We start from the raw sequence: 17,518 nt of genomic DNA on the forward strand, positions 1-17,518 counted from the left end.
TACAAAAGGGTTGTGGTACAAAAGGGTTGAGTACAACATTTCATTTAATGAAAGGATTAATGAGGCTTAAGAGAAGATGTGATGTGGAAGAATTAGAACTTTTGTCTAATCTCTAATAGACCCCAGGACCTTCCTGGTATATCACATTATGCCACTACATTTCTCTGACTGACCCAAATTTCCCAGCTCCCTCCCTTCTACTTCATTCTTTCCCATTTCACTTGACTTCTCTTTAGATTTTACAAATAGTATTGACAGTTATAAACTTTTATGTTGGGAAATTAAAATTATGCCTAATAAATTATTCTCAAGCATTCACACATTTGACTTTTTCACTTATCATTAATTATGAATGACCCCAAATTTGCATGTCATATAATAATTTGTCATTTTGCAGTGGGTGTTATTTTTAGTTCTTTTTCTTACAATGTAGCTGTCCCTTAGCAAGTACGTAAGGTTAGCTTACCAACCCACATACCCATTTAAATCAGCCTTGTGTTTAGCAACTTTCAGGGCCACCCACAAAGTGACTCATAAACACAAAAAATTTGTGTGCAGTGATTTATATATTCATTTTCTGGTGCAAATTATGCATAAAGGTGGTTTTTAGAAATAGAGCAATTTGCAAAGATATAGTGAGGGTCCACTATAGTTGAAAATCTAAGGTTATAAAACAAAAAAAATGAGATTTCTCACAGGATTTTAATTTTGTTATTTTTTTTAGATGGCACATAAGAGGAATTCAAAAAGTGTAGGTAGAAAGAAAAAAGGAGAGGGTCTTAGTCATTATTCTCTTCCTGATGAAGTCCTAGAACAAACAGAGTTTTCTCAATTTATCTAACACTCTTTATAAGAGGCACAAAAGTGAAACAAATGGTAATTTTAAGAGAATAAATACTGACTCTGTTCTGCTTAAAATAAAATTACATATTCCCTTTTAAAAGAAAAGATGTCAGAGTTAGCATAGAAGAATGAATTCATGTTATTAAGGATTCACAATTAAAATATTAAAATTCTGACATTATAAAAATGCTCATAAACCCACAACCATCTTTTGATGTCAGGATGATATTATAGTCATTAAAAAATAATATTACCTAGAAATTCCATCTGAACAAAGAAATTACACAGAGGAATTTAATTAAATAAAATTAGCATTCCTAAAGATGTTTGAAATCTACTTTGAGTAACTTTTATGATTGTGAACTGTAAATATGAGCATTAAGTATATATTTCAACCTGGTGAGGTACAATCACTTTTTATTTTGATTACATCTTGAGATCTGCAATTTGTAGGAAATACTAGCAAATTTATATTCAGATCAGCTTTCAATGTTTATGAGTGTATATAAACATGTTAAAGGTACATTTCTTAGCAACGTGACACCTCCATAGGCACTATATATAGTGAACTTGGCACTACGGGTGAATTTTATTCACCTATATGCTCGTCAGTAAAATACAGAACATGCTTATTTATTTGTTTTTGTCTGCATGGTACAGTAGCATTTGCAGATGGTCAACCTTTAACTGAAAGTCTGAACCTATCCTTTAGCTTTACTTTATCTGGCATTAGAAGCAAGAATGGATTAGTGAAACAGTTTATACAGAGTTGGAAATATGTAATATAACTGCAAACTTAGTTACTAACACAAATGATAGTATAACAATAATAAATGGACATTTTAAAAGTATATTTTTCCCTATGCCATGTAAAATAGAAAAATTCATCTACAGACCATTATGAAATTTCATTTGCCAAGTTTCCTTCCATTCTGTGCTGTATGTATTAGCAATGAAATTCTCAAAATTTGTTAATGGAGGTATTTTTCTGTGGAAAAATGTCTTTTTCCCTTACGATGGAGAAAATGATATTCACCACTTCACAGAATATGACACTTGGCTTTATCATACTGCAAATGTGGAAATAAGGATTTTATGATTTTAGGGGATGGTTAAATTTTGTATAACAAAATTATCATTTTCAATATACTCCAGTAAACTGTTATTTTCACTATCTTCATACATATATTGACTCTCTAAGGAAACATATTTGAAATCTCAGGGTTCATATATTCAGTTTAACCAGAAATATCTTTGCAAAGCTTACCAAATTAATTTTTTCCATGCCTACTTTTAGTCCTAGTAGTATATATTTCTTTGAGGTAACTATCTGTCTTAATTTGTAAATGAGACAAATTTATAAATTCTGCTATAAGAATATTTTAGTTACTTATAAGTAAAATATCCGAGACATAGGACATCCCGTCCCCAGTTATTTATTCTACCTCTATGATTAAGAATTAATGTTCTATGCTTTCATTTTCATTGCCACCTACATAATACCTTGCTCTGCTTGGTCAAGTATATTCCTCACCTTCTTCACCACCTTACTGAAATCCTATTGAGGCAGGAGATAGATGGGCCCCAGTTTAGACATTTGCAACTGCCCTTCTGCTTACATTTCATGGGGCAGGAAAAAGTGGGCTTCAGGCCAGACACTTACAACTAGTCTCCTGTTTGCATTTCCTGAGACAGGAGATAGGTGGTCTCCAGGTTAAACATTTAAATTCAGCCGCCAGTTTACTCTCTGAAATGGAAGCAACAGAGACAGGGTAAATAGCCAGGCTTTGTCTCTTATGGATGCCTTAATATAACAGTCATGGTAAGAATAAAGAGGGGGCAAAACCTTGTTTGAGTAAAGGGTCAAGAGCTCTCTGCTTCTCCCCTCTTTGGGGCAAGGGAAGCACTACATATGCCCAGAAAGGCTCCTCGGGGGTCAAAAGTCAGGGGACAACACCGGGCCATAACAAGTCTTTCTTCCCCCAGACTCCTTTGCATCGAGATCCATCTTGGCTGAGAAGTGCATGTGCACCTAAGGGAAGGGTTCTGAGACAGACTAGCCAGGGGGGACAAAGCAAGATGATTGGCCAGAAGGAAGACAAAGACCCAGAAAACTGCCCCCTTATAAAGGATTTAAACTTCCCAAAGGCGTGACTCTCTGAGTTCGCCTGTGTGTCTTTCCGCATGTACTTTGCTTTTCCAATAAACTTTTTACTTTTCTCTTTACCTTCTACCTCCTTGCCTGAAATTTTTCTTGACAAGGCAGGCAAGAACTGGGGATCCAGGTCCTAGCCGCTGGCCTCTGTGGTCTAATGGTTAGGATTCCTGGTCTGGGAACTAAGATCTTGTTTCCAGCTACTGCTCCCTGTTGCTTGTGTGCATACGAAATCACTATCACCCTTCCATAAACTTTTTCCAAAACTGTAGAATTGTACAATTGCCTTTCCTGCTAAATGGCAATGGGTATTGACCACTGTGGAAGGCATAATAATGGCCCCACAAAGATGTCTATGTCCTTATCTCTGGAATCTGTGAATATGTAAATTTACAGGGCAAAAGAAAATTCAGGGTGTGGATGAAATTAAAGTTGCTAATCAGCTGACCTTAAAATAATGAGATTATACTTAATAATTGGGGGTGAATCCTTAAAAACAGAGGACAAGACTAAAGAGTCAGTGAGAGATGTGATGACACATGAAGAGGCAGGTGAGATTTGAAGCATGTGTGGGACTTGATCTGCAGTTACTGGGTTTAAGATGGAGGGAGAGGGCCATGAGCTGAGGCATGTGAGTGGTCTCTAGAAGCTGGGACCAGCCTTCAGTTGACAGCCAGCAAGAAATGAGAATCTCAGTCTGCAAGAGAAAGACATGGATTTTGCCAACAACTTGCATGAGTCTAGACATGCCTTCTCCCCTAGAGTCTCCAGAAAAGAATGGGCTCTGTTGACACCATAATTTCAGCCTAGTGAGACCTATTTTGAACTGACTTCAAGAACTGTAAGATAATAAATTTCTGTTGTTTTAAGTTTAGTTTGTGGTAATTTGTGTGACAACAATAGGAAACTAATACAATCACATTCACCTCCAATCATTAATGTATTAATTAATTTAGTTACTCTACGAGCATCCATTAACTGTCTTGTAGATAGATAGGGTTGGTTCTGTTCCACTGTGACCAACTGGTGAAGGGATTTAACTCCTATTCTTCCCAGAATTCTATTGAAATATTAGTAAAGAAGCAAATAGGAGAATACATTCATTAAAGAATCAAAAAGAAGAGTGGGAACATTAACAGATAAGAGAGTTTAGAAGATAGAGAGTAGTTTGGAGCATATTTATGAGTAATCTGGACTGGAAGAATCTACAGACCAAATCCTGCACAAGAAATCTTATAGGGGGAATGAGTATGGTAATTTCCTGCCAAGTAATGGGAGACTTCAGATTCTGTATTGGACAGTTTAAAAATAGAGTGAGATGGAAATCAAGGTGATTATGTCAAGCAAAGTCTATAGAACAGCTGTGCAATTTTCCTCATTTGCATCTCTAGGTTAAAAATAAATGGGGTAACCCGCCAGAGGAGGGCTAAGGATCTAGTGTGGGGATTATCCACCAGAACAAGCTTCCCTCAGACTGAAAGATGGGAGAGAAGAGGACTCCCTGCCTATTCCTTCCCTTAATGTGAAGACAGTCAATAGATGTAATTATATTTGTCAGGTAAATGTTATAAATGTTGACAGTGTAAAGAGAGTAGTCTAAATGATAAAAACGGCAGGGGGGGGCGCTGCTGAGAGAGGTGGAAGGAACTAATTTCCTCATTTTATGGTAGTTGAGAGATGTCATCTAAAGATGTTGAAATGGGAAACAAGATTTAAGTATGCATATTATTTAAATTATGAATGTAACATATTGTGGTAGGCAGCCTCTAAGTAGCCCCAGTAATCCCTATTTCCTGGTATTCACATCTTTGTGTTATCTCCTCACCTTGAGTGTGGGCTAGGGTTATTGATTAACTTTTAATAGAATACAGCAGAAATGACAGGATGTGAATTTGAGATAGGTTATTAAAAAAAGACAGTGACTTTAACCCTGAGTGCTTCCTTGGATTGCTCAGCTGCCAGGTTGTGAGACAGTGTGGTGGAAAGGCCTGCAAGTGAGCCTTTCCCCATCAATGAACCTTCAGACAACACTGATGTCCTGGTTGGTAATTTGACTGCAACCACAGGAAAAATTTTAATTTTTGTATAGACAAATATATCTCATCCTTTTTGCCAGAAATTTTATTTTCCTATCCATAGATTATACATAGAGTATCGAAGATTTTTGTGTAAGAATGTTTTTTTAGTTTTACAGCTATAAGTTTAATTCATATGAAATTTATTTTTTTGTCTAGAAGAGTTTCCAATTTGACTTTTCCTGTATGCCTAGTCAGTTTTACCAGAAAAATTTATTAAATAATCCATCATTTTGCCACTTATGTAAACAAATAAAATAAATTTAATCAATTATCATATGTACTTGGATTTGTTTTTGAAGGTTATTCTGTTATACAGATCTATTTGTTTCTTCCTATACCAACCAATATCTTACTGATTTGCTGAATGCACATTCTAGCTAATTAGTAAAGCAAGTTCTGACCCCATCCAAATTGCTTTTCTTTCTACGTTTATTGGCTAGTCAAACTATAATGTACAAAGAGTTCAAGATGGACAAGAAAAAGACACCTCAATTTTTTAAATGACCAAAGAACACAAAAAAATGTTATTTACAAAATAGCAAATTCAAATGACCAACAAACATAAAACTCTCCAATATTCAATAATAGTCAATTAAATTAACAATAAGATATAACCTTACCTTATCTGACTGACAACAATTTAAGAGTTCTAATTTCTATTTCCAGTGAGAATGCAAAGTAAAAGGATACTTACCTTAGTGACAAGGGACTGAAATATGCATTGTTACGGCCTTTGGTGAAGCTGTCTCAATATCTAAGAGTATACATTTTACCTAGCAGTTCCACTCTTGGGAATCTATATTATAGAAATAAATCAAATAGTACTTAAGACTATTTCTACAGAATGTTTATTCAGCAATGATCATTATGGCAGAAAGCTAAAAACGTTTTCATGACCATTAGTAAAGGCATAGTTCAAGAAATCATAGTACATATATATTATGAAATTTTCAACTATTTAAAAAGAATCTCTTACAATTATACTAGTCAATTTAAAGATATTTCCACAAAAAAATGAATGAGAAGAGGAAAATGCAGAAAAGTGTAGGTAACATTATCTCAATGTTGTAAAATAAACATGGCCAAAAGAACTTCTACAGTATCATCTCTTTGCCTGTAGAGTAAGACCATAAAAAATGACTGTGCAAGCTGAAACCATACCCATTGGTTTAATAATCAATAGAGAAAACTAAGATTGTTCTGAAACCCTTAACAAGTTTAGTCAAAACATTAAAATTGCTCTTACTGTCAATTAGGTATAAATGTATAGAGAAATTAGAAAATGTAAAATGATATATTTAGTACACTGTAAGTTAAAACATTAGGAGCATTAAGAATTAAATCGTTTTATTTCATTGTAAAAAACTTATTAAAACAAACTTATCAAGGATGATTGGAAGACTACTGCCTTCTCCATTGGATAACTTACTATATGGAGTAAGTATCTTTTCTATGCCTTAGCAAATTATCATTCTTCTTTTTTTTGAATTTTTTCTTTTGGCCGTGCCGTGCTGCTTGCCCTATCTCAGTTCCCTAAACAGGGATTGAACCTGGGCCATGCCAGTAGGCCACCAGGGAACTCACGTCATTCTTCTTTTTAAGATTGATTCAGCTTCTGACATTTTATCCTTTCAGTGTTGTGAAATATCTCCAGAAATGCTTTTAACGTGAAGTTTTTTTTATTGGCATCACTTCCTCAGGGATATCATTCTTTTTATTACAATCATTTTCCTTATTTATGTTGATAAGTTCACTTTCACTAAGTCCTTCTGTCTGCACAGCTAGAGTCTCTCGAATGGCAGCAGTGTCAGCATTCCCATGGCCAGTTATTTCTTTCATAACTCGATTTATGTTCAGTTGGAATTTCACTACCAGCATTATGACTTTTCCTTTTCTTGCTGCACTTTGATCTTTGTTGCCCATTTCCATTTTTGATTATTCATTTTGTAAAATGTCGTGTAGTTTTATCATGGGGAGACAAGGAAACAACACACTACATGCTTTGCTGTCTGTGCATGACCTGAATAAAAAATGTGCAGTGACCAATCAATCAACAGATTTTGAAAAAAGTGCCATGATTGGTTATGATTATGGTGTACATTTGTTATTTACGAGATGGTTTGTAGACTGACAAGTTAGCAGTGAACTTTGTACTTTTTTATATAAAATTATTAATTTTTGGCTGCGTTAGGTCTTCCTTGCTGCTCGCGGGCTTTCTCTAGTTGCGGCAAGAGGGGGCTACTCTTTGTTGCAGTGTGCAGGTTTCTCATTGTGGTGTCTTCTCTTGTTGCAGAGCATGGGCTTTAGGCGTGCGGGCTTCAGTAATTGTGGCATGCAGTCTCAGTAGTTGAGGCACATGGGCTTAGTTGGTCCCTGGCATGTGGGGTCTTCCCATACCAGGGCTTGAACTTGTGTCCCCTGCATTGGCAGGCAGATTCTTAACCACTGCACCACCAGGGAAGTCCTGAAGTTTGTACTTTATGCAATCATTCACAGTTAATATACTGTGGCAACTGAAATTCAAACCATGTTCTTGAGAGACTGGTGTTATTCAACAGTGTTATTATTTACCACTGAACTGTGGTAAGTGAAATTTGTTTATGTAGGAACTGTGCAAAGTGAAGACTTCCTATATATGAACATATGTGTATGATTATATAATCATGTATTTTTTAAATTTCTAAATTTTGGTAAAAACACATAACATAAAATTTGCTCATTCCAACTATTTTAAGTGTGTAGTTCAGTAGCGTTAATCATATCCACATTATTATACAATAGATCTCCAGAAATTTTTCTTCTTGCAAAACTGAAACTCTAGGGCTTCCCTGGTGGCGCAGTGGTTGAGAGTCCGCCTGCCGATGCAGGGGACACGGGTTCGTGCCCCGGTCTGGGAAGATCCCACATGCCGTGGAGTGGCTGGGCCCGTGAGCCATGGCTGCTGAGCCTGCGCGTCCGGAGCCTGTGCTTCGCAACGGGAGAGGCCACAACAATGAGAGGCCCACATACCGCAAAAAAAAAAAAACAAAAAACTGAAACTCTATATCCATTGAGCAGTGTGTATGTTTTACATGATTATAAAATCATGAAGAAATATCAAAAGATTCTTTATAGGCTGTAAACATTTGTTAATGGAAAGGGCCTGTGTTTCTGAATTAAGGGAGGGAAAATTAGGCAAAAAAAAAAAAAAGAAAAAACTGCACTAAGATAAAACATATACCATATTATCACATTTATGTATTTATTATAAATGTAAAAATATTTGTGTATATATGTAAATAAAAATAAAGGTAACTAATTAAACAGAAATAAAAGTTAAATTAGCAAACCTTGGAGTGAGGAGATAGCAGGAGTAGGGGTAAGCTAATTTTCTCATCTTTCATAATAGAGTCAGTTGATACTGTTTAGTACTAATAAATTGCAAAAACAAGACGTAAGTGTAATATTCAGTATTACAGAAGTAATGACCAAAGGAACTTGAAATAAAAACAGTTAAATGTGGTTATCTCTGCTAAACAGAAGTAGGAGTAAACAATGGGAGATTTTTGCTTTGTGCTTTATAATCTTCTGTAAACTGGATTTTTTTATTACCATATTTATTTTATTTTTATAACTTAAAAAAATGGTAAACTTAGTACATATTCTCTGGGTGATTACCATCAAGTTACACACCACATAAGAATTAAAGTACCACACACGGCAGTAATCATTCAACTGCATAATTATCTGTTTTGAAATATGTATATAACATAATCATTTTTCCTTAAGAAGTGAAGTCTAGTAGCAACATTAATGAGGAGAGAGGAGGCACTACATCTAAAACTTCTGTGATCATTATGCTGACAGTAATGTCCAACACCATAAAGTACTAAGATAAATTAAGGTAAGTAGCAGGACAGCAGTAAGAACATTAACCTAAGATTTGAAACCAATTTAAATATTCTATGGTCAGCTCTACTATATAATGGAAAACCCTGTCAGTTTCCTCATTAAGTGGATCAAGGAACTTTAGCATTACTACTATCAGGCAGACATAACAGAAAAATGGATCCTGATCTAAAAGGTTTTCTAAAACATGCTTGATGTTGAGTAATTTTTGTAGAAGTCATTCATTTCCTTCAAAACTAGTCACATTTAAATCATGGCTTTAAACATATTTGTGGGCAAATTTCCAGACTTCCAGAGAATGTGTGAATATGCATGAATATGGCAGGGGTTGGGAAAGTGACTGAATTTGCCAGAATTTATGAGTAAAAATAAGATAAACTTTTACAGATGTTAAATACCTTGGAGAGCATGATAGTGTGATAGCAGCTGTGTTTGTTTGCTTTCCTGCTGCTGTTCTTTGAAGAGTGTGTGTTGGTATTTTTGTATGGAGCTAAAGAATAAAGATTTTTTATTTGTGCATGATATAAAGTTGTGGTTGGTAACAAACGTTCTTCTCCCTAAGGTTTGGCATTGAAAGATGACATATTAATGTGAGAAATTAGATTTTGTTTTTCAAGAGGAGCAGAAGAGGGCTTCCCTGGTGGCGCAATGGTTGAGAGTCCGCCTGCTGATGCAGGGGACATGGGTTCGTGCCCTGGTCCGGGAAGATCCCACATGCCGCGGAGCGGCTAGGCCTGTGAGCCATGGCCGCTGAACCTGCGCTTCTGGAGCCTGTGCTCCGCAACGGGAGAGGCCACAACAGTGAGAGGCCCGCGTACCGCAAAAAAAAAAAAAAAAAAAAAGAGGAGCAGGAAGATTCAATTACACTTTGTCAATACTCATTTTCAGAATGGATCGTGTAAATGGACAGAAAGAATGAAATAAATTACCAAACCACATGAAAGAAAACATCTGTTGTCTAATCTTATACATGACAATTAAGGCAAATAGACTATTTGCTTGGTCCCAGCTATCTCTGAATGCATGTGAAAATCCATCTTGCAGCTATGACTTTTGCTTTTCCAGAACTATTACAAAAGCATTGACTCCTCAGAGTTTGAGAGAGAGAGAGAGAGATTGGTTATATATGTAACATTTAGCATGATTTCTTCATGAAAAAATAAAGGATTAAATATATACAGAGGAGGTTCCATGAACCAGTGCATATAAAACTCTATATTTTCAATTACATGATTTCTTTTGCAACCACACACACACAAATCTACTAATCACCTACCATGATTGGAATATTTTTCCTTTTTAGTTTAGTTCTCAAGATATAGTCCATATTAACAAAAGTAAAGCAGGGAAAAGAATCAAGTTAGTTAAATAGATAATTTTCAAAATGTTTAGCTTTTTAGATGACTGGCTATTTACATTAGTGATTGTGCAGTTCTCCTTGCTATCCTGACTATGTAACAAAAACAAAATGTTGATTCTACCTTTATGTTTTTCTTTTACTAATTCTCTTGTCTATAATAAATTCCCTATTCAGCTCTTCCTAGAAATTAAACTTAATTCCTTTCTCTCTGAGAGTTTGAAGAGCCTCTTTCTATTCTTCATAAACTTTCAATAATGCATGGGCTAAGGTGTAGCCAGTATACTCATGTGTAAAAGAAAGAAAACTCTATATAGTTCAAAAGCTGAATGAAAAAGGCAAAGAAATAAAACAGTCTGGATACCTGAATAGGTAATGGCAGGTAGGGAACGTCTATAAAAGGGATTCTTAGGGTTCTTAGGAAAGTTATACTTGGTGAATTTAAAAAATTCCCTCTTGTTATTTCCAAATCTTCAGAAGATATTTGTTTATCATGGCAGACTGTCCATCTGTACTGAGGGGAATTAAGGGACAGATCAAATCTTTACAAATAATGTGCACTGGCTCTACTTATGAAACCTGCTCTGGAGAAGAGTCATGGTCTTCACATTGTAAACACAAGTTTCTTGTCACTGTCCTTCCATTTGTCCTCCAGCTTTCTCTCAACCGTTTCTTATGTGAGTTTTGCAGAAAAGGTTTAGAGCCAGCTAGACTCACTGTGCAGTTTATCTTTTATATATAAATCCAAAAACTGTACCACTATCCCAAATTAATGATGACATTTTTATACCCTGTGATGCACACTAACATTAGAGAATGTAAAATAAACAAATATTTACTGAATGTCCATACTATAGTATTAATCATCTCACATAATCTTTACACTGTGGATCAGAAAGATTAAAAAACTACAAACAATAAGGATGACAAGCCAAACCCAATGGGTTTTATGTGGATATTTCAGTTTTGCCTACTCAGGATACTGTTCCATCTCATCTTTATTAGTGCAAGCATCCCAATTTTCTTTAAGGAACTCCACAACAATTCCTTGTGATTTGAATGCATCTGCCCACCTCATTCTCTCACTTGGGTAACTCCACCTCTCCCCTGCTGGGTCCCCTCAACAAACCTAAGCATTTCACTCAGATATGACCAATCGGAGCCCTCTCTAAACTTTATTTGCTTGAATTAGCAAAGAAGACTGGCTCAGCCACTGCAGTAGGAAAGAATGAGGAAAACATGAAAAAAGAAACAGAGAAAAGTGAGTGTGAGAGATGTCAGGGAGAAAGAGAGAAGGAAGGTCCTGGTTGACTTGAATCTCTAGCACACCATCTTCATGGGCATACAACCTGCATGTCACACAGGATTCTGAAGGGCCTCACACATAATGTTGACTGCTCTGCTGTAGTCATCTTGAAATTCTTAATAATTTTTAAACAAGGTATCTTGCTTTTTCATTATGCAAATTATGTAGCCAATCCTGATCTCCAGGCCCAGCTTCTGAGATCTAGTTCTTTTTATTATGTGAACTTCCTTAGTATTTTCTGTTATACGAAAAGACATGCCCTTCTGTGCTTCAGCTAGTCTGAGCTGAGAATTTGTGACTTGCAACGGAAACAGTTATGACAAACATACCTTCAAACCTGCACTTTCTATCAGTCTTCAGGTTGTGATACCATCAACCCTTGATCATATGTGAAGGATAAGATATTCACTTATGAATGATTTATGACACAGTTTTAACACTCAGTGCTGTTTTCCGGCCATCTGTCATGTTTTCAGCTAGCTTCACAACATCAATTTGATAGTCCATGGAATGAAAACTAATGTTAACAACTCCTAAAAATATATATGTTTAATTTATATAAAATATAAATACTTAAAATATATTAAAAAAATAAAAGCATATCTGATACCTATATAGCATGTGGCAAATACATGCCAGGGAAAATTATAATATATGTACTTTAGAGTGATTTTAAGTTTATAAAATGTTTATACATACAACATATTACTATAAGAAGTTCTCTATTTTGAATAGAGCTACTGGGCTTATTGATAGGTAAACTATTTTGCATTTTAGTATTTTAAAAACAAATGAAAATTGTATCCACTGCCTTAGAGAAGGATGGTTTACCTACATCTGAAATTCAGTTTGTGGTGCTGGTAATTATAAGTTAGTAAAGATTTGGACAAGTAGGGAAAAATCCATCTATGATCAACCAAAACAGCTGAAGGGGTTGGGTGCAGTTGTACTGAGACAAGAACTCAAAGACAGGAATTCTTTCAAGTGGAAGAGAGAAAAATAAGAGAGGACATGGTCAAAATACACAAAATCATATATATGAAATAGATCAAAAAGAATATGTGCTTTACATTCTGAAATATTAAAATGAGGTCCTGTCTTCTAAAACCTCAGTTTAGAAAGTTAAGTTGAACTAGAAGTACTACTTAACTTCAAAAAGCATTTGAGAAAATTTATTAAGGACAGAGAAACATGTAGTTACTAAAAGTAAACAGACTAAGACTGAACACTAAGGTTTAACACAGGTTTGATGGAGGGCTAACACATGTTTTCATAGCCTTGTGGTTTTATCTGTCAAAAATATAAAAATTAGGAAAAAAAAATTCTGGGCTAGAGTCCCCTGTGTGTCCATCCCACCTGAAGACTTTAACAGGGCCTGATGTACCCAGCTGTCTGTTCGGCCTCCTTCTGAGCTCTCCTCATTTCTTCCTTTGCCAGCCTAGTTTGTCCTTGCTCAAGACCACTTTTCAGGAAATGGGTGAGGTGCAGCTCTTCCTTGTCATACTGTAAATGAAGAGAGGATGTTTTATTTTGCTTACAACAGTTTACTCCCTCCTGGAAGTAAGAAGTGAAAATTAGGTCTAGGGAATCACATAACTGAGAGAGGTGAAAATAGAGTTAGAGAAACGGCAGGACCTTAAAATGAATTCAGGATTTAGTAACCATCTGAAGGACAACAGATGGTAAGTTTAGAAGTGTTCAAATATAATGGGAAGAGGTCAGATGAATTTCGATAGCAATCGCAGGAGAACTGCGTGATAGTTTTGAGGAATAAAGAAGAGAAGAGAAACCATACGGCGAGATGGTAATTAGGCTCCAGTATTTGCCTTTAAGAAAAGAAAAATCTTGGAAACTTATTTATGAAGACGTAACCTGAGGTAAAGGTAAAGATTTATTGGAAAATAGAAGAAAGAGAGATGACATTATGAGACTAAATTGCAGAATCTTGAAGAGATTTTACAGTAAAATTAAAACTAGGGGGCTTCCCTGGTGGCGCAGTGGTTGAGAGTCTGCCTGCCGATGGAGGGGACATGGGTTCGTGCGCTGGTCCGGGAAGATCCCACATGCCTCGGAGCAGCTGGGCCCGTGAGCCATGGCCGCTGAGCCTGCGCGTCCGGAGCCTGTGCTCCGCAACGGGAGAGGTCACAACAGTGAGAGGCCCACTTACCTCAAAAAAAAAAAAAAAAAACCAACAAAAAAACTAGGAAAATGAGTAAAGGAAAATAGTAATTTAAACAACACAGAGCTATCAATCAGGCTTCCTAATTACAGGAAGAGTAGAATAGTACTGAGAAATTGAACAGAGTTGGCAAAGAAAATTTTTTTTTTTTTTGCGGTACGCGGGCCTCTCACTGTTGTGGCCTCTCCCGCTGCGGAGCACAGGCTCCGGACATGCAGGCTCAGCGGCCATGGCTCACAGGCCCAGCCGCTCCGCAGCATGTGGGATCTTCCCGGACCGGGGCACGAACCCGTGTCCCCTGCATCGGCAGGCGGACTCTCAACCACTGTGCCACCAGGAAAGCCCCCAAAGAAATTTCTTATAAAACTAACCAAAACCATTTTGACACTGAAAATAAACTTTGTGAATTATCTGCTTATTAAAATACAGATCTCTACTTCATGGCCAGGAAGAAAAGCAAACATCTTTTCAGTGCAGAGAAAAGTCTCTGCGGAGTGTGGGTGACTGGTTAAACGTATTAAGAGCTTGCTAAACTCAGAGATCACTCCATTCCCTAGGTTAGGCCCAAGTTTTCTTTTAAGGTCAAGAGAAGGTAGACGTTTCATATCAGGAAACTAGTTAAAATGTTTTTCCGCTGCCCATTCTCCAGTCAAGGCAATGTGTATGTCACATTGGTTTATGGCAGTTTCTGCTTGAGAGGTTTCCAGTCTTATTCTTCTGAGGTATCAGAGAGTTGTGATAGCTGGAGGAGCTGGATTTTAAACCCCAGGAGAAACTAAGCAATCAGATAACATTTTCAGAGAGAGCTCTGTGGCAGCAGCCTCTAGGATGCACTGGTGGGACCAGAGCGGAGTCTGAGAAGGCAGTCAGAGGCTGGTTCAGCCGTGCAGGAGAACAGTGTCTGAGGCAGGGCAATGGTGTGGAGAGAATGGATTTGAGGCGTGTTAAGGGCTAGGAATTGACAGGATTTAGAGACTGGATGCAAAAGGGAGCAGGTTTCTGCTAAGGTAAGTGGGTAGGCCGTGTTGCTATCTGCTGAGGTGACTTGACTGGGTGAGAGGCAGGTAAAGAGACAAAGATGTTGATTTCACTTTTGTATGTGTTGGATTTTAGGCGTCTACGGGATAGTCTCATTTTTTCCCCTCTCCAGTTCTGACTGCCTGCCTTCTGATGAATACTTTTCTTTACATGGATTAATATACTCGTGAAGTCAAAGTTATCAGTCCTTTAATGTAGGAAAAACCCCAACAATTTCTGATTATATGTTAATTTAATTAGTTTGATTATCAGAAGGGCAAACATTCCTCCTTTTCAGATTTTGGGGTGGTGCTCACTGTTCACCCTGTACCACCGTGACTTGGGTGTAATTTGTCAAAGAGAAGAAATGTCAAAGAGAACTTTCAGGATTGCTGTCTGGAATATTGAAGAACAGCGGTGGTGCTGGCAAACATTAACAACTGGAGTGGAGATTGTGAGAGGTTCAGTTTTGTTATATGCCTAAATTGGGAATATACTAGAATTGCGATATCATAGAATGTCAACATGGATGGGACTTTCAAGGAGAAGGAAAAATAACATTGAGCATATGATATGTACCTAGCACTTTGCTAAAACACTTTTGTATATGTTACTTCAATTAATCTTGATAGTATGCTTGTAAATTATTTCTCCTGTTTTGTAAATGGAAATAGAGATTCTCAGAGGATAGTAAGTAGCTCAAAGTCACCCATTTAGTTATGTAGTGGATTATTTAGAGCATTTAGAGGATGGGAAGGGAGCCATTATCACCCTTGGTACCTCATGCCAAAGGTATGAAAACTGGTTCTTAGGGGGCAAAAAAAGGTCTCTCTTTATGTCTAAAGCACTGATAAATATATGGCATATCTAAAGTATTAAACTTTTACAGGGAGGCAATTAGGAAAAACGTTTACAAAGGCTCCTTAAGGAAAAGATAATAAAAAAAAAGATAGAGGAAAACTGATTTAGACTCCATTTCATTTAATAATTTTTTTTTACTTTTTTCAAAATCCTTTTTTGTTCCACATGAAACCTCATGTTGAAGAATTCTATGTACAAGTAAAAGCAGTGTTGGTTTAAAGGTCTCTTGGGAGAGGGCCCAGCATCATTCCATTTCCTTTTCCCTCCCCTTCTGTGGTGGCCCTGGAGGTACTGATATGAAAGATTAGAGCTCTGAGCATCTTAGTTGGAATATCTGAAGAACAATTTAACCTCTTCATTTTGCAGATGAGTAAACTGAGGCATGCATGTACTGCAGAAGCTTGAACTCTGCCAGTCATTTGTTATTTGGAGGCCCTGCAAAAAGTGGAACTGAATCAGGTTTTCTACCTTGAGGCATACTATAGGGTGATATGCTATCCCGAGCAAAGGTCAGGGAAAGAATGTTTAGAGAGATGATGAGAGAAATAAGCGAGTAGAGATGTTGAAGAAGGATACTCATCACAAGAAAAAAAGTTTTTTTGTAACTGTATAAAGTGACAGATGTTAAGTAGACTTATTGTGGAATCACTTCAAAATATATACAGAGGATTCCCTGGTGGTCAGTGGTTAGGACTCTGTGCTCCCACTGCCAAGGGTCCGGGTTCAATCCTTGGTCAGGGAACTAAGATCCCACCAGCCACGTGGTGCAGCCAAAAAAAAAAAATATATATATATATATATATATATATATAATGTACAAAATCTAATCATTATATTGTATACTTGAAACTAATACAAGGTTATATGTCAAAAAAGAAAAATAAAGAGAATGCTGTTATCAATGGCAGCAAATGGAGAGGTGATCAAGGATTGAGACCTGACAGTATAAAATTTTCTGGTCACTTGTGACTGTAGTTTCAGAACAGTGTGCAGGCAGAGCTTGATTTCACAGGAAATTGTAAATATTTCAGACATCATAGGCAAAAAACCTAAGGATGCTAACTTTGCTAACCATTGCAACTAATTATACAATACCCTCTCATGACTGGATAGAGACATCAATAGATTAATCACGGCAAACTGACAAAACTGTATTTATTCTATTGTATTAGGATGGGCTCAGCTCAAGAATTAGAACCAAAGCAAATAATGCCCACAAAAGAATGCCTTCAGGAGAGAGCTCAATAAAGACAGGTTTCATGTACATTTGATTCTACAGAATGTCCAAAACACAGAAATTCATCTGAGGTTAAAAAAAGAAAAACATATATGGTGATGAGAAAGAGACATTAATGAAAGAAAAAGAATATTTGAAAATCTCTATAGGGTACCATAGAATTCTAGCTTATTTTACATGTATTTTTAGCTTTGAGTTATGTAGTTACTATTTGCTATTGTTAGACAAATTATTATCCAAGTGACTCAACAAATTATATCTGGGTGTTAGTAATTGTGTTTTAATATGAAAGAATTAAACTGTAATCTTACAACAGTCTTAATGATTTCTTAATTCCTTTTTGCTACTTATTTCAAATACTGGGAGTGTGACCTGGTAGTGACATCTAACACTTCCAACTGAACCTTAGTTAAATGTTAATGTAAGTTAGTTAATATTAAGGAATATTCCTGTTCCCTTTTAAACGGCTCTATCATCTACAAACATGGGCAAATTAATTTTCTAATCAAAACATCCCGAGAAACTATTAAGCATGACATTAAACTGTGTTAATATATTAACTATATTCCCTATGAAAAATTTCTATCTGAACTTACA

Source organism: Hyperoodon ampullatus (genome assembly GCF_949752795.1).
Source record: "Hyperoodon ampullatus genome assembly, chromosome: 16".
NCBI classification, from domain to species: domain Eukaryota; kingdom Metazoa; phylum Chordata; class Mammalia; order Artiodactyla; family Ziphiidae; genus Hyperoodon; species Hyperoodon ampullatus.